The sequence below is a fragment of the Biomphalaria glabrata genome, unplaced genomic scaffold (genome assembly GCF_947242115.1).
Source record: "Biomphalaria glabrata unplaced genomic scaffold, xgBioGlab47.1 scaffold_20, whole genome shotgun sequence".
Lineage (NCBI taxonomy): Eukaryota > Metazoa > Mollusca > Gastropoda > Planorbidae > Biomphalaria > Biomphalaria glabrata.
Window position 1 is genome coordinate 185,314 of NW_026602928.1, and position 23,160 is coordinate 208,473.

The 23,160-nt window shown below is 33.7% G+C and overlaps 1 long non-coding RNA gene across 14 annotated transcripts in view; it reads right to left on the reverse strand.

The window, feature by feature from the left end:
• Positions 1–2,039: 2,039 nt before the first annotated feature.
• Positions 2,040–23,160, reverse strand: part of LOC129924126 (uncharacterized) — a 29,665-nt gene continuing 8,544 nt past the window's right edge. For 6 of the 14 annotated variants that reach the window (XR_008776047.1, XR_008776058.1, XR_008776054.1 and 3 more), the window contains 3 exons: positions 5,221–6,486; positions 4,061–4,218; positions 2,040–3,932 (listed from right to left, as the gene is read on the reverse strand). This is a non-coding gene — a long non-coding RNA (uncharacterized LOC129924126). The remainder of the gene's footprint in view (positions 3,933–4,060; positions 4,219–5,220; positions 6,487–23,160) is intronic. The other 8 variants (XR_008776051.1, XR_008776049.1, XR_008776048.1 and 5 more) reach the window with 8 other exon arrangements.

A 23,160-nucleotide genomic window follows, 5' to 3' on the forward strand; every position in this document is an offset into this window, starting at 1 on the left:
TATGTGGATAGGATTGTTATTATTTCTTGACTTGTAGCACTAACAAGGAGTGCAGTGTACTATTATTATTATTATGGTAAAATAAACTTGATGTTGTCTGCTGAAACGGACTTGAGTCAGTGGTATAGTATGTTTAACATTTACAAAATGATAAAACCTGTTTTCACTTGCTTGACTGGAGAAATGGAAAAGCTTGAAAAGATGCTCATAAATTTCATGATGTGCAAGTAGCCCATTGCAACTCTTCATTAGCAACATTAGTAAGAAAGCCACTGTCAGTGTCATTAAGGAAAAAAAAAAATTTTCCTTGAGACCCCATATTCTTTTCAATACCTTGCCCATGTGGTACTTCTTGAAACTGTCTGTGGCTCTGATAAGTTTGATCACTGAGATGATTAGGTCAATAATATGTCTGATATTCACTGCAACCTCTCGGTGTAGAATTTAAGGTTGTGATATTGTTCATTATTAAAAAAAAATGTTTTTCTCAGTCAAAGCATGGGCTCCATCAGTTGTTACACTTGACATCTTGTTCCAAGCCAACTCAACACTTTCAACACAGTTCTTCATAGAATTTATTAAATACTGGTCTGAGTGTGTGTCTTGTTTCGAAATATTATCAATGAGCATAATCTTCATTTGCTTAAAACTTTAGAATAACATGAAGAGACGATGTTTATTTAGCTTCATCATAATTGATTGGTTTGATTTTAGGCACATCGGCACAATTTAGGCCAATTAAATATCACAATTGATAAGAAGATATTTAAAATTATTTATTTTTAATATATTTGCATTTTTATATGTTTAATCTGTGGGCTCACCTGAATTCTGTAGGTTTCCGCGGGCCACCAAAAACACTTTGGCAGGCCGCATGTGGCCCGTGGTCTGTAATTTGCCCACCCCTGATCTAAATGAATTAAGTTATTTCTACTACTAAAAGTAATATCAGGACTACCAATGTACCTTAGTTTTTAACTAAATATTTATTTGTGCAGCACTTTCAGTTTTATTGTGATATCGTATACATTGATTTGATTGACTCATTTTGATGTATATGTATACCTTGCAATCAAAGTGGCATTCATTTTTTTTTTTTTAAATTGTAACTGGTCTGTGCTAAATTACTGAATTCATATTAAGAGATAACTATTAATGTATTTGAAAGTTAATGGTAAAGGGAAAATAGGTCATTGTGCTGGTCTCAATACACCTTGAAATGTACAGTAATTACTTCAATGAACAAGAAATTAATCAGCAATGAAATTACCAAAAAAGATATGACAGGAAATGCTACTAACATCTAGTCAGTGATTACCCTCTACAAACTCATAGTCAACTAATCTAATTGACTTCAATATTCAATCATTATCAAAAATAAACCATTCCAAAGACAAACTGAATGATAGACAAAAAATAGAAGCTTTTTGATGTAGGGCAAAATGTGAAAATAGTCAAGTTAAAATAAATTTCTCTTTTCAGACTTTGCGATCTGTAAGACAGATGATACAAAAAATCATCTGTTTCTGTGTCTTATGGTCAATGAGGGTATCAGGTGGCCACCACAATGACCAACCGCCTTTACTTTTCTCCATTAAATGTCAGGAACCCATTTGAGCTGGGTGGACTGAAAGGTGCCTAATTGTTTTTCTTTATATTAGGACTATTATAAAAAAAAAATGGTCTTCAAACCCTAGACCTATGTTTGGCAGCCAAGCACTTTACCACTTAGCCACCACACCTCCAAGTGAATTCTATAGAAACTTTTAACTGTTTGCTCATCTTTCATTCTACAACTAAAGCAAGGTAATTATGTATTGTTAGGGACAATGCTGTCTGGAATGAGAGAATATGTTAGCCTGTCGGGGCCTAAGGTCATGTCTAGCCTGGGATAACAAGAAGTTACAGTTGCCAGATTGTAAAACTAATGGGTGGGTTGTATCTGTGCACCTCTGTGACCAAGGGGTTTGAGTCATCTAAGCAACCAGACAACTAAACTAAACTAAACTAGCGAACTAAAAGAAATCTAGAAACATAAAGAAATTCAAAAATGAGACTTTAATTTCAATGACTAAGGCAGCAGTTACAATCTAGTACATAAACATTAGAAGTGGCCATCATGACAGCACTGGGCAGAGGCTTGGCCATAGTTTTAAAACAAACTTTAGAAAAAAAAACTGCTAGTTATTTTGACAGTTGTTCAAATATAAAACAGATTTACACATAGTAAAATTTTTAAAAATAAAAGAAAAATTCTGAAACTTACAGGCAGTCCCAGGTACAGAATAATTAAAACTGACACACACCATTGGTCAACAGTACAGGAAACAGCATAGGCTCTATTTTAAGTACTCCACCCTAACCCATATAATAGGTAGAAATACAAGTATACAGCTTAGCACTAGCCTACAGAAGTAAAATTTAAAATACATAAAAGTAGCTTTGGGAGCGCCAGTTCACAATTATAAAAATTTACCTGTTAATAAAGTCTAGGTCTAATGTTTGTTTTGTTGGTTTTACATGTGTTCCATCAGAAAGAGAGATAACATCTTAGCCGTAACCTCCAACAGGACACTGAGTGTTAACACCAGAGACTATGGAGATGACAAAGTGGATACCCCATGATCACCAACAGATAATACAAAGTGAATTAGTATTTGAAAATTTTAAACACACTAAGGGGATAAACTCATTGCTTTAGTGAAGACTGACAATACCAAGTAGTAAATATTATTATACTCTTTATTTATAGCAAAATATGTAGGTCCTAGCTGGGGAATACTGCATACTTCTCACTAATCTTCGGACTTGAAGATAAGCCTTATTATTATTATTTATGAAAAATTTCTCCTCTAAGAAATCAGACAAAAACTCAAAACTGTATTCATGGTAACAGCAAAACATTTATATTATAACAGCATAGAATATGTTAACAGTTTTATTTTAAATATAATAATATAACAATATTATAATAGAGCTAAATAATGTCAAGTCGCTATTTATACTGTAAAAAAGCATAGAACAAATTGTGCAGGGATGTGACACAAAAAATTATATGATAGCACACTAAAGCAGGGGAGATAACAAATTGAATTAAAAGCATAATCTAGCAAGGCTTTGGCGTTGTGACTGTACAGAGTATTGAATGTTAACTGAAGACACGTATAGTTGTTACAACATTTTCCGGTGGAAGTGACGTTCTGCTTTAGAATTCATGAATAATTAAAGATATAAAAGTTTGCTTAATACTGGTACAATAATAATAACGATAATGTACCAAAGCACCTTCCTCCTTCAAAATACAAAAACATGTAACTGAAACAACAAGAAGATTGAGGGAAAAAAAAGGAATATTTAAAAAAAAATGAACAAATGACTGGACTGATTGTCAAGATATACCTAAATATAGAACAAGATTTATACAAGTCAATTATGGTGATTCCACCTAAATAGTTCTCACAAAGTACATCACTTGAGTACTTGTACCTGTTCATTGTTCTATCCATTGTATCTGTTAGGTTTTCTGACCTTGCGACCACTTCCGGTAATGTAACCATGTTGTGAGGTTGGGTTCAGGATGTATAACTGTGGGTGTAGAAGTATTTGTCGCCACTCTAGTAGGTGAGCATGGTTACTCAACCTGAGGTTAGGAGCATTCTTCATTGTTTCCTACTGAGTCCCATATTGCAGCTTGGTCACTAAAATTGTCTTGAGAAGGTCTGGTTTTCAAGTAGCATTAGGGAAATGTTAATTTCTTTCAGACGCAGTAGGAATGTAAAAACATCAATGCCAATTAGCAATCAAAAGATAATGACAGGTTCCCTTAGAGCACAAGGAAGTCTCTAAATGATGGTAGAAAAGGAAAATCTCTAAAAGATCCGGTGTGTCTGTGTCTTTGCCTCTAGGAATTGTTTTACTTCTCAAGATGTTCACTGTCAATACAAGAGAACAAAATTTGATAAAAACATTTTTATAGTCAGTGAAACACAAAACTTGGCAAAGCTTTACTCAGGGGTTTAGTATAAAGAAAATATAAAGAGATATACACAGCATTGCTTACCATTGTATTCCATACATCTCTTGACCCATTTTTTGGTTTACATTTCATCTTCATGTTGGTCTACATCTTCATCATGCTGGTCTACCTCTTCATATTGGTCTACATCTTCATCATGTTGGTCTACATCTTCATGTTGTCTACCTTTTCATCATGTTGGTCTAAATAAGAATAAAAAAATTAATAAGAAAAACTTTTGCCTTGAAAAGGAAAAAAAAAAATTCTTTTGTTGCTTTTCTTTTCATGTTAAACAAAACTATTATGATGATGCAGGTTTCACTTTATGGTTTAACTTAGTATTTTATGAATAAACTTTTAAGAAAAAAAAAATACACCCAAGACATCTAATACAGCAGCAAAGAATAACAAACAAATAAAGTTTTAAAAATTTTAAGGTTAATTAAGTCATTTAAGTCTAAGGAACTTATTGGAGATTTTCAATTATGCCAGAAAACAATAAATAACTAGCTATGTAGTGTATCTGGTGTACAGAATACAGAAAGCTTTAATATTTAGAGTGAAAATTATGCTATTAAGTTTGTGCATTTCTAGCAAAATGAAATCACAACTAAGTTCTTTTGCTTGCAGTACAAACTCATTGGTTTTGTTGAGTTGGCAACAGCAGTCTTTCCTTCAAAATCTCCAGGTTTATTCTTTTTTTTTTATATATATTTTTATTTCACTTTATATTGTTTCAGCAAATCTCTTTATTGTTTGCTTTTCTTTTTCTATCCTTATCTATTGTATTTCTTTTAGAATGTACTTAAAAATCAAAAAGTAAGCTAAGAGCAAATTACTAAGTTTAAAATTCCCACCAGATAAGATCCAAACAAATGAAAATTTAGTTTGATTATGATTACCCGGAGGATTACCACTATAGCAACGACAATATAGATACAAACAGGAACAACATTCACACACAAAACATACAAAGACACAGTCATACACAACCACTGGTTAATAAACTAAACCTCTTTGTCATGTGACTAATGACCATGAAACACACTGACAGAAAATGGAGTAAAAGAGTTATAAAATCTTTCTGTTCTAGCCTTAATGAAGAGGAAGCGACCACTTTATCCAGATCTGATGTAACTGGTTTAGTGGCTGCAGATTGTCCTCAAGAATGCATAAATGAGATCAGATGTTTCAACATTACTTACATGTACATTGCACTTGATATTCTTGTCGAATGTTTGACATGTTTTGAATGTTTCTTGAGAGCTGAAGAGAATCTACTTCCTTGACCAAATGTTCAGCAGAATAAATGTCATCAGGCAAGATATGAGCATCAAGATGACCATACACAGTCCAGTGCACATATCACATGACCAGGCAGCCATCCTTTCTTATGAGAAGACAAAGTCTTAGTGTAGTGACCTCTCTTGCTTAAATTTTTTCTTGTAACTTGGTGCACAAAATAATTGAGAACTGAAATGACTTCAACAAAAAATTATGAAAATCTAGGAGAGAAAAAAATTCTAAGTAGAGGAAAAGTGACAATTATAATACACATTTTGTTAATGTTTTATTTCTTTGATTTTATGCACATCTGCACAATTTAGGCCATGTCGTGCCTGCAGTCCCTTAAGGACTACTCTCTCTCTCTACATAACAGGGGCTAAATTCTACACAGTTAAATCATTAAAATCAAGGTCTATTCACAGTTAAAATAGTAAGGGTAGTAACAATTTAATAATTTGGTAAAAATCTAATGTAAATAGTACATGAATAAGATGATAATTCCCCTCTCCCTTTTCAAGTTAGTTGTTAGTAACACCAGGTTAGTAGCAACAAAATCATGTAGAAATAGACATGGCTTTATTTAATTTAGTCTGACTGTTGTTGACTTGTAGCACCAAACTGCTGGTAGGCAACTAAACTGTTGAAGGCATAATATATCTTAGCTAATAAGAACTTGAACAACTTCCTTGTGAACAAAACTAAATATAACATTTATAATACTTGTGATCACATGAAATAAATGTAGTAGACTTAAGTAATAAAATTTCTTACAATCTAACTCACTACAATAACACAACCTTTCAGTCTTACATTCTGGAGTCGTCTCCCCTAAGACCAAGTGACGACAATGCCACTTTTGCATCATTCACATCCAATCGCTTACCTCTTACCACAGTCACCATAAAAACACACACACTCCATAACACTTCTGCTTGTCCAACATTCTTTCACTGAATCAAGCCCCAAGCATCCTACTTGTCCATATGTTAGACTTTGCAATGACCATGTTTTTAATCATACTAGTTACATTTAGCAGACACTCTGGCACATATTGGAAATAATAGTGCAAATATTATGACTAATCAAGCTTTAAAAAACTCTAAATTAGATTCTTATTTCTGTACCTTGATATCTGTCAACAAAAACAACTGATACATTTGAACCTAAGGAAGAACAAAAAGAATCTGAAATATAAAGTTGTGTAACAAAAACTTGAAAGAGTTCAAGGTAACAAAACTTAATATATAGATATAAATTGCAGATATAGGCGAGAACCTAAAAAATTGGAATTTTATTTTGTAGCTTGATATCTGTTAACAAAAAATTAAACTTCAGTAAAAAGAAGTGTGATTAAACATTTCAAATATATAAATTCATATGTTGCTAATGACACTGAAAAAAAAAAGTGTTTCTGGGAGTAATAAACAGGACTACACATTTGTAAAAACACTGCAGATTATGTATAATATATAATAACCATAATCATATATATTTATTTATTTATTTATAACGGTAATCAAAACTAACATAATATAATATAGTATAATATAAAGAGAGAGAGAGAGTTGAATGAATACTTGATGTGCCCCAACAGTTAATAGGACACTTGAGGTGCCACATAAGTTAAAAAGACAAGCAGTAGTTAGGACACTTGTGGTGCCCCAACAACTGATAGGACACACATGAGGTGAACAACAGTTGGTATGATGGATGAGGTGCCCAACAATTGATAGGACAGAGTGCCCCAACAATAAGACCATTGAGTTGTTAGGATGAATGAGATGCCCCATGATAGGATACTTTAGGTACCCCAACAGTTAATAGGAGACGTGGTGACCTAACAGTTGGTAGGAAAGAAGAGGTGCCTTACCAACTGATAGGATATTGAGGTGCCCCAACAGTTATAAGGACATTTGAGGTGCCTAAAAAGGTGCCCTACCAAACAATAGGACAAGAGGTGCCCTACAAATTGATAGGACACTAGAGGTGCTCTACCAATTGATAGTATGCTTGAGGTGCCCTACCAATTGATAGGATATTGAGGTGCCCCAACAGTTATAAGGACATTTGAGGTGCCAAAAAAGGTGTTGAAAAACTTGTGGTGCCCCAACAGCTGATTGGACAGACTTGAGGTGGACAACAGTTGGTATGATCGATGAGGTGCCTAACAATTGATAGGACATTTGGAATGCCCAAACAATTGATAGAACACTTGGAGTGCCCAAAAATAAGAATATTGAAGTGCCAAACAGTTGTTAGGATAAATGAGATGCCCCAACAAATGATAGGACATTTGAAGTGCTTCAACAATAGATACAATACCTAAGGTGCCTCTAGAGTTAAAAGGATATTTGAGGTGCCCAAACAGTTGTTAGGACACTTGTGGTGCCCCAATAACTGACAGGACACACTTGAGGTGCCCAACAGTTGGTATGAGGGATGAAGTATTCCAACAATTGATGACCATATAGGTGCCCAACAGTTGGAAGGTATTGATATTTTGTTTTTTTGGCACATCAGCACAATTAAGGCTATATCATGCCCATAATCTATCAAGGGTTATTCCCCCTTCATAGCTCAAGAGCTAAGTTTTATACGGTTGGGTCATTAAAAACAAGATTCATTCACACCTCAGATGGTGAAAATAGTAAACATTTACATAAATTAATAAAAATCTATTTTAAATATTACATATTCACAATTGCTTTACCCTATCACAAATCAAACACTGGTAGACAGTTGAAGGATGAAAAAGGTGCCGTAAAAATTGACCAGACACTTCAGTTGCACCAACAATTAATTAGTAAATAGTATATTGAAGTTGGACAGTGATTGTAAATTTTGACACAGGCAGACAATATTTTTATGCCAATGTATATTATATATCTCATCAAGTAATAGTCAGTAATTTTGTGCAGTACAAGTATATATATTGCATTGAAGTTGAACTGTAATTGTAAATTTTGACACAGGCAGACAGTACATTTGTGTATATTATATATCTCATTAGTAAATAGTATGTAAACACTTGTAGACAGTTGAAGGATGAAAAAGTGCCCCAAAAAATAAACCAGACACTTCAGGTGCACCAACAATTAATTAGTAAATAGTATATTGAAGTTGGACAGTGATTGTAAATTTTGACACAGGCAGACAATATTTTTATGCCAATGTATATTATATATCTCATCAAGTAATAGTCAGTAATTTTGTGCAGTACAAGTATATATATTGCATTGAAGTTGAACTGTAATTGTAGAATTTAACCCAGGCAGACAGTACATTTGTGTATATTATATCTCATTAGTAAATAGTATGTAAACACTCCTAGACAGTTGAAGGATGAAAAAGTGCCCCAAAAAATAAACCAGACACTTCAGGTGCACCAACAATTAATTAGTAAATAGTATATTGAAGTTGGACAGTGATTGTAAATTTTGACACAGGCAGACAATATTTTTATGCCAATGTTTATTATATATCTCATCAAGTAATAGTCAGTAATTTTGTGCAGTACAAGTATATATATTGCATTGAAGTTGAACTGTAATTGTAAAATTTAACCCAGGAAGACAGTACATTTGTGTATATTATATATCTCATTAGTAAATAGTATGTAAACACTCCTAGACAGTTGAAGGATGAAAAAGTGTCCCAAAAAATAAACCAGACACTTCAGGTGCACCAACAATTAATTAGTAAATAGTATATTGAAGTTGCACACTTATTGTAAATTTTGACACAGGCAGACAATATTTTTATGCCAATGTATATTATATATCTCATCAAGTAATAGTCAGTAATTTTGTGCAGTACAAGTATATATATTGCATTGAAGTTGAACTGTAATTGTAGAATTTAACCCAGGCAGACAGTACATTTGTGTATATTATATCTCATTAGTAAATAGTATGTAAACACTCCTAGACAGTTGAAGGATGAAAAAGTGCCCCAAAAAATAAACCAGACACTTCAGGTGCACCAACAATTAATTAGTAAATAGTATATTGAAGTTGGACAGTGATTGTAAATTTTGACACAGGCAGACAATATTTTTATGCCAATGTATATTATATATCTCATCAAGTAATAGTCAGTAATTTTGTGCAGTACAAGTATATATATTGCATTGAAGTTGAACTGTAATTGTAAATTTTGACACAGGCAGACAGTACATTTGTGTATATTATATATCTCATTAGTAAATAGTATGTAAACACTTGTAGACAGTTGAAGGATGAAAAAGTGCCCCAAAAAATAAACCAGACACTTCAGGTGCACCAACAATTAATTAGTAAATAGTATATTGAAGTTGGACAGTGGTTGTAAATTTTGACACAGGCAGACAATATTTTTATGCCAATGTATATTATATATCTCATCAAGTAATAGTCAGTAATTTTGTGCAGTACAAGTATATATATTGCATTGAAGTTGAACTGTAATTGTAGAATTTAACCCAGGCAGACAGTACATTTGTGTATATTATATCTCATTAGTAAATAGTATGTAAACACTCCTAGACAGTTGAAGGATGAAAAAGTGCCCCAAAAAATAAACCAGACACTTCAGGTGCACCAACAATTAATTAGTAAATAGTATATTGAAGTTGGACAGTGATTGTAAATTTTGACACAGGCAGACAATATTTTTATGCCAATGTTTATTATATATCTCATCAAGTAATAGTCAGTAATTTTGTGCAGTACAAGTATATATATTGCATTGAAGTTGAACTGTAATTGTAAAATTTAACCCAGGCAGACAGTACATTTGTGTATATTATATATCTCATTAGTAAATAGTATGTAAACACTCCTAGACAGTTGAAGGATGAAAAAGTGTCCCAAAAAATAAACCAGACACTTCAGGTGCACCAACAATTAATTAGTAAATAGTATATTGAAGTTGCACACTTATTGTAAATTTTGACACAGGCAGACAATATTTTTATGCCAATGTATATTATATATCTCATCAAGTAATAGTCAGTAATTTTGTGCAGTACAAGTATATATATTGCATTGAAGTTTAACTGTAATTGTAAAATTTAACCCAGGCAGACAGTACATTTGTGTATATTATATATCTCATTAGTAAATAGTATGTAAACACTCCTAGACAGTTGAAAAATGATAAAGGTGCCCCAAAAATTGACCAGACACTTCAGTTGCACCAACAATTAATTAGTAAATAGTATATTGAAGTTGGACAGTGATTGTAAATAGTATGTAAACACTTGTAGACAGTTGAAGGATGAAAAAGTGCCCCAAAAAATCAACCAGACACTTCAGGTGCACCAACAATTAATTAGTAAATAGTATATTGAAGTTGGACAGTGATTGTAAATTTTGACACAAGCAGACAATATTTTTATGCCAATGTATATTATATATCTCATCAAGTAATAGTCAGTAATTTTGTGCAGTACAAGTATATATATTGCATTGAAGTTGAACTGCAATTGTAAATTTTGACACAGGCAGACAGTACATTTGTGTATATTATATATCTCATTAGTAAATAGTATGTAAACACTTGTAGACAGTTGAAGGATGAAAAAGTGCCCCAAAAAATAAACCAGACACTTCAGGTGCACCAACAATTAATTAGTAAATAGTATATTGAAGTTGGACACTTATTGTAAATTTTGACACAGACAGACAATATTTTTATGCCAATGTATATTATATATCTCATCAAGTAATAGTCAGTAATTATGTGCAGTACAAGTATATATATTGCATTAAAGTTGAACTGCAATTGTAAATTTTGACACAGGCAGACAGTACATTTGTGTATATTATATATCTCATTAGTAAATAGTATGTAAACACTCCTAGACAGTTGAAGGATGAAAAAGTGCCCCAAAAAATAAACCAGACACTTCAGTTGCACCAACAATTAATTAGTAAATAGTATATTGAAGTTGGACAGTGATTGTAAATAGTATGTAAACACTTGTAGACAGTTGAAGGATGAAAAAGTGCCCCAAAAAATCAACCAGACACTTCAGGTGCACCAACAATTAATTAGTAAATAGTATATTGAAGTTGGACAGTGATTGTAAATTTTGACACAGGCAGACAATATTTTTATGCCAATGTATATTAAATATCTCATCAAGTAATAGTCAGTAATTATGTGCAGTACAAGTATATATATTGCATTGAAGTTGAACTGCAATTGTAAATTTTGACACAGGCAGACAGTACATTTGTGTATATTATATATCTCATCAAATAATAGTAATTTTGTGCAGTACAAGTATATATATTGTATTGAAGTTGGACAGTAATTGTAAATTTGGACACAGGCAGTAATTTTGTGCTGATATATATTATATAACTCAAGTAACAGTATATATATTTATATATACATTCTATTGAAGTTGGACAGTGAAAAGATTAAGAAGCACTCTTCAAAGTGATGAGCTATATCAGTGCTAGTATTCAATGACATTACAGGAAGATAATCAGTATTGAAATATATTACTGATAATTTTGATTTTCATTTTTAATTTTTATGTTCTATATTTAGAAAGCTGTTGACAGTAATGTTCTTGTCAAAATTTGGTATCACTGATATTGTGTCCTTGTTAAATTTTGTCTTTTTTCAATGTGTAAAAAAAAATATATATATGATCAGAACATAAGGTTTTAGAGGTCGCAGATTTAACACTGTAGATTTTTGTGTTTAGACTATTGTTTATTTTAATGTTTACATTGTATTAATATTGTGCACAATTTCTTGGGGTCTTTAAGTCATTTTTATTTATATTTGTAAGTATATGTAGTATTTCTTGAAAATTTTCTGTCTTTTTCCTGCTGTGCTTGTTTGTTTTTATATATAGACCAAATCATGCTTTTGGAACAGGATGTGCTTTAGGGTAAGAGAGTGAGGTCAATGTGTTGCTCGAATCCTCCTCAATTGAATCAAAGTTTTCAGTGCACTGAGTCATCATATCATCATTTATATAATTGTAACATTTTGGTATAAACTTTGTTACATTTTTTTTTACATTATAATATTTTATTAATTTTGTTTTCTCTTTCTATATGACAAAATAATATATTGTAATGACATAATAATTGATTATGACATTGATTATTAGATTGTTGACAATTTAGTGTGTTATGTTAATCACAATAGTATTGGCTTGATAATATTGTCAGTGATTGTAAACTATAAAAGATATTAGATATCATTATTATCTATAAAAAAAAGTACAGAATGCATTGGTACATTTGATAAGTATTAATAGATACATGGATGGATATACTGAAGTAAAGAAAGTTGCTGAATTGTTTGGTCTTAAAGATGAAGAAAAGAAAGATGTTTTGACATAAATGGAAAGGAAAGAAAATCAAGTTGATATTTTAAAGAGTTGGCGAGAGCACAAAGAGAAGAGAGAAATGCAACTAGATGCTGAAAGAAATTAAAAGGAAGCAAAACCAGACAAAGAATCAGAAATTTAAAAAAAAAAAAACTGAAAAATAAAAGCTGCAATTCAAAACAAGGGAGACAAAACAGAAACTACCAAGCGTGAGCATAAAGAGAATATTTATAGGCAAAAAATGAGGGACCTTAAAGAAACTGATGAAATACTGAAGTTATTTTCAGACTATCTGTAAAACTTGCAATTACAATGAAGATACTTGTTCTAATATATTCATATGTAAACTAAGAGGCAAGACTTTGAGTGTTATTAACTCCTTAATAGAGAGAACAAAGAAAGAAATGCATCCTGTTAAAAGCAATATTATTGGAATCTAGATCACCAAAGAGAAATTTATTATCAACATTAAAGACAAGAATCTAATTCTCCAAAAATATAATGTACCAAGAAATAGATAAGGAATTGGAAATTAGAATAGGTAACAAAGCAATAATGTTAATACAAATGAAGTTCCAACCTACAGTATATAATATTGAAGTAAAACTGGAATTTTTTCCAGCATATGTTAATGGTGTACTAGTGAAATATACCACAGTCACTAATGATAAACATGTTAAAACAAGATACTATGACAGGTATAACTAAGAAAATATAACAGGTATAACTAAGATAATATGACATGTAAAACTAAGGAAATATGACAGGTAAAACTAAGAAAATATGACAGGTAAAACTAAGAAAATATGATGGGTAACAGTAAGAAAATTATGCTGGCAAAACAACAAGATATCATGTCCAATAGCATTTATTGACTGCCCATGGATAACAGAAAGAATCACAGCTATGGTGATGAAAAATGTTTGTCCCCTGATTATTGGAAATATTCACTGTTACCATGTTCATCTTTCACCTCACCAAAAAAGACTGCTTTTGGCATACGTTCATCACCCATATGGAATACATGCCCTGCCCAGCATAACTGTCAGACCAAAAGAAGTCTCTCTATTTATAAGACACAGAAGAGAGCACATGGTTGCATGCGGCTTCAGGGTGAGAACGCTAGAGGTCACTTACAAAGGCAATGATAACTACTGAATTGATGATAGAACTACTCCTGGCTACTCTCCATTTGAATTGATAATTGGATGCAATCCAAAGAGTCCTTTAACAATATTTTTTTAAAAGTTAATTGGAGGCTATATGTTATTAAAGAATGAATTTGAATTTGTAATAAAGTAAGAGAAAACAGTTATTTTACTTCTAAAGTAGCAAGAGCTAATTCAGATAAGCAATGAAGAAGACAAAGGAACATAAAAAGTTAACACTGCAACATGAGAAGGCTGATAGAAGATTAAGTTTTTGTGTGGTTGGATTACTGGAAAAATTAAAAGATCTGAAATGGAACTTTATAATTATAAAAAAAAAATATGAAATGGAACTTTATAATTATAAAAAAAAAAAAGTCAATTATATGATCAATATTCATGTCGATGGAAATGTGGTTCAGTCTTAGGTTTAGTACTATTTTTAATGTACATAAATAATTTACCAAATTGCATGAACAAAAGTCAGATTGTTTCCAGACAATTGAATAATATATAAAACAATAAAAACAACTCAAGATACAGAAATTTTACAAAGAAAATTAGATGAATTACAAAAAAGGGAATCACATTGGAGCATGTCTTTACATCCAGAAAAATGTCAGTTATTTATAGTAACAAAAAAACTAAAACATATTTATTTCACTTATCTCATTTATGGCAATAACTCAAGCTCAGATAGGAAAAACCTACCAAGTGTGCAGCCAAACATTAAGGACTCACCACCCACAAAGGAAAAGTCCTAAGCTAATGACAGTAAATTTATCAATTAAATGTGTTTCTCCACAACTACTTAATTGCAAGTGCAAATGTTGATTAGTGTGCGTTGCATCACGAGCGGCGATATTTCCTTTGATGGACAGTTTCTTATGTTCCTTGAGTGTGACTTAATTATTGTTACAAACCTTCCATCGGAATATAAATGAAGACGTCTAACACAGTTATACATCCTTATGAATTTCTTTTTTAAGCACTCAAAGAATGATTTCACTGGGAATCGCAAATACATTTTGATCACCACATTAAGTGCAGAGATGAAAAATCTGCGAATTATCACACATTTGTACACAAAGGTTTGTAGATATCCACATCACAATTAAATAGAGATGTTTCGAAACATCACTGGTTACATCGCTTCACAATGTCTCAGTGGATGAGAGATGAGCGTGATACAAATGACACAAATCCCAACTGTTCCTGCACAATCATATACATCTGATGGCTTCTATTTTCATCCTTTTTTTTTTAACATTTGTTTTGCAAACGTGCATCAGTTGAATAGCTGGAGCCCAATAAAAAGTTTCAGGCTTGCATTTTCGGCTGACTCCTGTTTTGAGCTTGTCGACCGACAACTTCATTTTGATGAACTGACTGTAACAATATTTGTGATGACGTCGTGTTCAAGCTATTGAAGGTGGTCTACAAGCATCCGGTTTGAGGGCTGAATCAGCCTCACAAACTTCGCACTCAACTAATGTCGAGTGAGTTGAATCAGCCTCAAAGCTTGCACTCAACTAATTATGTCCCAACTATTATTCAACTGAACTGAAATAACCGGTTATTTCACAAACTCATTCTTCTATGATATTTTTATAATGCCTTTAAACATTCCAAGTTATGATGATGCTTTGTCCAAGGCATTGTAGCACGTGAAAAAAGCAAAACAAGAAAAAGGATGTGCACTGCTGGGTTGTCTACAAATGCACACAGACATAACCAACTATTTTGTCTTGGATCAACAATTCAATTGATGACTATTAATACATCTAGTCCTCAGCTAAAAATCCTCATGTTTAAAACATAATACAATATCCTTTCCTATAAGAACAAAGATGGCCACCGAGACCGATCTTCTTTGAAAAAGTCCTCAACTACATCCTTTTAACATGAAGATGGCTAAAGAGCCCAGTCTTCACTTTTAAAATTCCTACGTTAATCATTCCTATGAACACGAAGATGGCTAAGGAGTCCAGTCTTCGCTTTTAAAATTCCTCCATTAATCATTCCTATAAACACGAAGATGGCTAAGGAGTCCAGTCTTCGATTTTAAAAGTCCTCCATTAATCATTCCTATGAACACGAAGATGGCTAAAGAGTCCAGTCTTCGCTTTTGAAAAGTCCTAAGCTAAACATAGTAAAGTCATCAATTAAATGTGTTTTCTCCGCAACTATTTAGTTGGTCTGCAAGTACAAATGTTGATTAGTGTGCGTTGCATCACGAGCGGCGATATTTCCTTTGATGGACAGGTTCTTATGTTCCTTGAATGTGACTTAATTATTGTTACAAACCTTCCATCGGAATATAAATGAAGTCGTCTAACACAGTTATACATCCTTATGAATTTCTTTTTTAAGCACTCAAAGAATGATTTCACTGGGAATCGCAAATACATTTTGATCACCACATTAAGTGCAGAGATGAAAAATCTGCGAATTATCACACATTTGTACACACACGTTTGTAGATATCCTCATCACAATTAAATAGAGATGTTTCGAAACATCACTGGTTACATCGCTTCACAATGTCTCAGTGGATGAGAGATGAGCGTGATACAAACGACACAAATCCCAACTGTTCCTGCACAATCATATACATCTGATGGCTTCTATTTTCATCCTTTTTTTTTTTAACATTTGTTTTGCAAACGTGCATCAGTTGAATAGCTGGAGCCCAATAAAAAGTTTCAGGCTTGCATTTTCGGCTGACTCCTGTTTTGAGCTTGTCGACCGACAACTTCATTTTGATGAACTGACTGTAACAATATTTGTGATGACGTCGTGTTCAAGCTATTGAAGGTGGTCTACAAGCATCCGGTTTGAGGGCTGAATCAGCCTCACAAACTTCGCACTCAACTAATGTCGAGTGAGTTGAATCAGCCTCAAAGCTTGCACTCAACTAATTATGTCCCAACTATTATTCAACTGAACTGAAATAACCGGTTATTTCACAAACTCATTCTTCTATGATATTTTTATAATGCCTTTAAACATTCCAAGTTATGATGATGCTTTGTCCAAGGCATTGTAGCACGTGAAAAAAGCAAAACAAGAAAAAGGATGTGCACTGCTGGGTTGTCTACAAATGCACACAGACATAACCAACTATTTTGTCTTGGATCAACAATTCAATTGATGACTATTAATACATCTAGTCCTCAGCTAAAAATCCTCATGTTTAAAACATAATACAATATCCTTTCCTACAAGTACAAAGATAGCCACCGAGACCGATCTTCTTTGAAAAAGTCCTCAACTACATCCTTTTAACATGAAGATGGCTAAAGAGCCCAGTCTTCACTTTTAAAATTCCTACGTTAATCATTCCTATGAACACGAAGATGGCTAAGGAGTCCAGTCTTCGCTTTTAAAATTCCTCCATTAATCATTCCTATAAACACGAAGATGGCTAAGGAGTCCAGTCTTCGATTTTAAAAGTCCTCCATTAATCATTCCTATGAACACGAAGATGGCTAAAGAGTCCAGTCTTCGCTTTTGAAAAGTCCTAAGCTAAACATAGTAAAGTCATCAATTAAATGTGTTTTCTCCACAACTATTTAGTTGGTCTGCAAGTGCAAATGTTGATTAGTGTGCGTTGCATCACGAGCGGCGATATTTCCTTTGATGGACACGTTCATTTCAGTCGGAATATAAATGAAGACGTCTAACACAGTTATACATCCTTATGAATTTCTTTTTTAAGCACTCAAAGAATGATTTCACTGGGAATCGCAAATACATTTTGATCACCACATTAAGTGCAGAGATGAAAAATCTGCGAATTATCACACATTTGTACACAAAGGTTTGTAGATATCCACATCACAATTAAATAGAGATGTTTCGAAACATCACTGGTTACATCGCTTCACAATGTCTCAGTGGATGAGAGATGAGCTCATCCAAATGTTACACAAATCCCAACTGTTCCTGCACAATCATATACATCTGATGGCTTCTATTTTCATCCTTTTTTTTTTAACATTTGTTTTGCAAACGTGCATCAGTTGAATAGCTGGAGCCCAATAAAAAGTTTCAGGCTTGCATTTTCGGCTGACTCCTGTTTTGAGCTTGTCGACCGACAACTTCATTTTGATGAACTGACTGTAACAATATTTGTGATGACGTCGTGTTCAAGCTATTGAAGGTGGTCTACAAGCATCCGGTTTGAGGGCTGAATCAGCCTCACAAACTTCGCACTCAACTAATGTCGAGTGAGTTGAATCAGCCTCAAAGCTTGCACTCAACTAATTATGTCCCAACTATTATTCAACTGAACTGAAATAACCGGTTATTTCACAAACTCATTCTTCTATGATATTTTTATAATGCCTTTAAACATTCCAAGTTATGATGATGCTTTGTCCAAGGCATTGTAGCACGTGAAAAAAGCAAAACAAGAAAAAGGATGTGCACTGCTGGGTTGTCTACAAATGCACACAGACATAACCAACTATTTTGTCTGGGATCAACAATTCAATTGATGACTATTAATACATCTAGTCCTCAGCTAAAAATCCTCATGTTTAAAACATAATACAATATCCTTTCCTATAAGTACAAAGATGGCCACCGAGACCGATCTTCTTTGAAAAAGTCCTCAACTACATCCTTTTAACATGAAGATGGCTAAAGAGCCCAGTCTTCACTTTAAAAATTCCTACGTTAATCATTCCTATGAACACGAAGATGGCTAAGGAGTCCAGTCTTCGCTTTTAAAATTCCTCCATTAATCATTCCTATAAACACGAAGATGGCTAAGGAGTCCAGTCTTCGATTTTAAAAGTCCTCCATTAATCATTCCTATAAACACGAAGATGGCTAAAGAGTCCAGTCTTCGCTTTTGAAAAGTCCTAAGCTAAACATAGTAAAGTCATCAATTAAATGTGTTTTCTCCGCAACTATTTAGTTGGTCTGCAAGTACAAATGTTGATTAGTGTGCGTTGCATCACGAGCGGCGATATTTCCTTTGATGGACAGGTTCTTATGTTCCTTGAATGTGACTTAATTATTGTTACAAACCTTCCATCGGAATATAAATGAAGACGTCTAACACAGTTATACATCCTTATGAATTTCTTTTTTAAGCACTCAAAGAATGATTTCACTGGGAATCGCAAATACATTTTGATCACCACATTAAGTGCAGAGATGAAAAATCTGCGAATTATCACACATTTGTACACACACGTTTGTAGATATCCTCATCACAATTAAATAGAGATGTTTCGAAACATCACTGGTTACATCGCTTCACAATGTCTCAGTGGATGAGAGATGAGCGTGATACAAACGACACAAATCCCAACTGTTCCTGCACAATCATATACATCTGATGGCTTCTATTTTCATCCTTTTTTTTTTTAACATTTGTTTTGCAAACGTGCATCAGTTGAATAGCTGGAGCCCAATAAAAAGTTTCAGGCTTGCATTTTCGGCTGACTCCTGTTTTGAGCTTGTCGACCGACAACTTCATTTTGATGAACTGACTGTAACAATATTTGTGATGACGTCGTGTTCAAGCTATTGAAGGTGGTCTACAAGCATCCGGTTTGAGGGCTGAATCAGCCTCACAAACTTCGCACTCAACTAATGTCGAGTGAGTTGAATCAGCCTCAAAGCTTGCACTCAACTAATTATGTCCCAACTATTATTCAACTGAACTGAAATAACCGGTTATTTCACAAACTCATTCTTCTATGATATTTTTATAATGCCTTTAAACATTCCAAGTTATGATGATGCTTTGTCCAAGGCATTGTAGCACGTGAAAAAAGCAAAACAAGAAAAAGGATGTGCACTGCTGGGTTGTCTACAAATGCACACAGACATAACCAACTATTTTGTCTTGGATCAACAATTCAATTGATGACTATTAATACATCTAGTCCTCAGCTAAAAATCCTCATGTTTAAAACATAATACAATATCCTTTCCTACAAGTACAAAGATAGCCACCGAGACCGATCTTCTTTGAAAAAGTCCTCAACTACATCCTTTTAACATGAAGATGGCTAAAGAGCCCAGTCTTCACTTTTAAAATTCCTACGTTAATCATTCCTATGAACACGAAGATGGCTAAGGAGTCCAGTCTTCGCTTTTAAAATTCCTCCATTAATCATTCCTATAAACACAAAGATGGCTAAGGAGTCCAGTCTTCGATTTTAAAAGTCCTCCATTAATCATTCCTATGAACACGAAGATGGCTAAAGAGTCCAGTCTTCGCTTTTGAAAAGTCCTAAGCTAAACATAGTAAAGTCATCAATTAAATGTGTTTTCTCCACAACTATTTAGTTGGTCTGCAAGTGCAAATGTTGATTAGTGTGCGTTGCATCACGAGCGGCGATATTTCCTTTGATGGACACGTTCATTTCAGTCGGAATATAAATGAAGACGTCTAACACAGTTATACATCCTTATGAATTTCTTTTTTAAGCACTCAAAGAATGATTTTACTGGGAATCGCAAATACATTTTGATCACCACATTAAGTGCAGAGATGAAAAATCTGCGAATTATCACACATTTGTACACACACGTTTGTAGATATCCTCATCACAATTAAATAGAAATGTGTCGAAACATCACTGGTTACATCGCTTCACAATGTCTCAGTGGATGAGAGATGAGCGTGATACAAACGACAAAAATCCCAACTGTTCCTGCACAATCATATACATCTGATGGCTTCTATTTTCATCCTTTTTTTTTTTAACATTTGTTTTGCAAACGTGCATCAGTTGAATAGCTGGAGCCCAATAAAAAGTTTCAGGCTTGCATTTTCGGCTGACTCCTGTTTTGAGCTTGTCGACCGACAACTTCATTTTGATGAACTGACTGTAACAATATTTGTGATGACGTCGTGTTCAAGCTATTGAAGGTGGTCTACAAGCATCCGGTTTGAGGGCTGAATCAGCCTCACAAACTTCGCACTCAACTAATGTCGAGTGAGTTGAATCAGCCTCAAAGCTTGCACTCAACTAATTATGTCCCAACTATTATTCAACTGAACTGAAATAACCGGTTATTTCACAAACTCATTCTTCTATGATATTTTTATAATGCCTTTAAACATTCCAAGTTATGATGATGCTTTGTCCAAGGCATTGTAGCACGTGAAAAAAGCAAAACAAGAAAAAGGATGTGCACTGCTGGGTTGTCTACAAATGCACACAGACATAACCAACTATTTTGTCTGGGATCAACAATTCAATTGATGACTATTAATACATCTAGTCCTCAGCTAAAAATCCTCATGTTTAAAACATAATACAATATCCTTTCCTATAAGTACAAAGATGGCCACCGAGACCGATCTTCTTTGAAAAAGTCCTCAACTACATCCTTTTAACATGAAGATGGCTAAAGAGCCCAGTCTTCACTTTAAAAATTCCTACGTTAATCATTCCTATGAACACGAAGATGGCTAAGGAGTCCAGTCTTCGCTTTTAAAATTCCTCCATTAATCATTCCTATAAACACGAAGATGGCTAAGGAGTCCAGTCTTCGATTTTAAAAGTCCTCCATTAATCATTCCTATAAACACGAAGATGGCTAAAGAGTCCAGTCTTCGCTTTTGAAAAGTCCTAAGCTAAACATAGTAAAGTCATCAATTAAATGTGTTTTCTCCGCAACTATTTAGTTGGTCTGCAAGTACAAATGTTGATTAGTGTGCGTTGCATCACGAGCGGCGATATTTCCTTTGATGGACAGGTTCTTATGTTCCTTGAATGTGACTTAATTATTGTTACAAACCTTCCATCGGAATATAAATGAAGACGTCTAACACAGTTATACATCCTTATGAATTTCTTTTTTAAGCACTCAAAGAATGATTTCACTGGGAATCGCAAATACATTTTGATCACCACATTAAGTGCAGAGATGAAAAATCTGCGAATTATCACACATTTGTACACACACGTTTGTAGATATCCTCATCACAATTAAATAGAGATGTTTCGAAACATCACTGGTTACATCGCTTCACAATGTCTCAGTGGATGAGAGATGAGCGTGATACAAACGACACAAATCCCAACTGTTCCTGCACAATCATATACATCTGATGGCTTCTATTTTCATCCTTTTTTTTTTTAACATTTGTTTTGCAAACGTGCATCAGTTGAATAGCTGGAGCCCAATAAAAAGTTTCAGGCTTGCATTTTCGGCTGACTCCTGTTTTGAGCTTGTCGACCGACAACTTCATTTTGATGAACTGACTGTAACAATATTTGTGATGACGTCGTGTTCAAGCTATTGAAGGTGGTCTACAAGCATCCGGTTTGAGGGCTGAATCAGCCTCACAAACTTCGCACTCAACTAATGTCGAGTGAGTTGAATCAGCCTCAAAGCTTGCACTCAACTAATTATGTCCCAACTATTATTCAACTGAACTGAAATAACCGGTTATTTCACAAACTCATTCTTCTATGATATTTTTATAATGCCTTTAAACATTCCAAGTTATGATGATGCTTTGTCCAAGGCATTGTAGCACGTGAAAAAAGCAAAACAAGAAAAAGGATGTGCACTGCTGGGTTGTCTACAAATGCACACAGACATAACCAACTATTTTGTCTTGGATCAACAATTCAATTGATGACTATTAATACATCTAGTCCTCAGCTAAAAATCCTCATGTTTAAAACATAATACAATATCCTTTCCTACAAGTACAAAGATAGCCACCGAGACCGATCTTCTTTGAAAAAGTCCTCAACTACATCCTTTTAACATGAAGATGGCTAAAGAGCCCAGTCTTCACTTTTAAAATTCCTACGTTAATCATTCCTATGAACACGAAGATGGCTAAGGAGTCCAGTCTTCGCTTTTAAAATTCCTCCATTAATCATTCCTATAAACACGAAGATGGCTAAGGAGTCCAGTCTTCGATTTTAAAAGTCCTCCATTAATCATTCCTATGAACACGAAGATGGCTAAAGAGTCCAGTCTTCGCTTTTGAAAAGTCCTAAGCTAAACATAGTAAAGTCATCAATTAAATGTGTTTTCTCCACAACTATTTAGTTGGTCTGCAAGTGCAAATGTTGATTAGTGTGCGTTGCATCACGAGCGGCGATATTTCCTTTGATGGACACGTTCATTTCAGTCGGAATATAAATGAAGACGTCTAACACAGTTATACATCCTTATGAATTTCTTTTTTAAGCACTCAAAGAATGATTTCACTGGGAATCGCAAATACATTTTGATCACCACATTAAGTGCAGAGATGAAAAATCTGCGAATTATCACACATTTGTACACAAAGGTTTGTAGATATCCACATCACAATTAAATAGAGATGTTTCGAAACATCACTGGTTACATCGCTTCACAATGTCTCAGTGGATGAG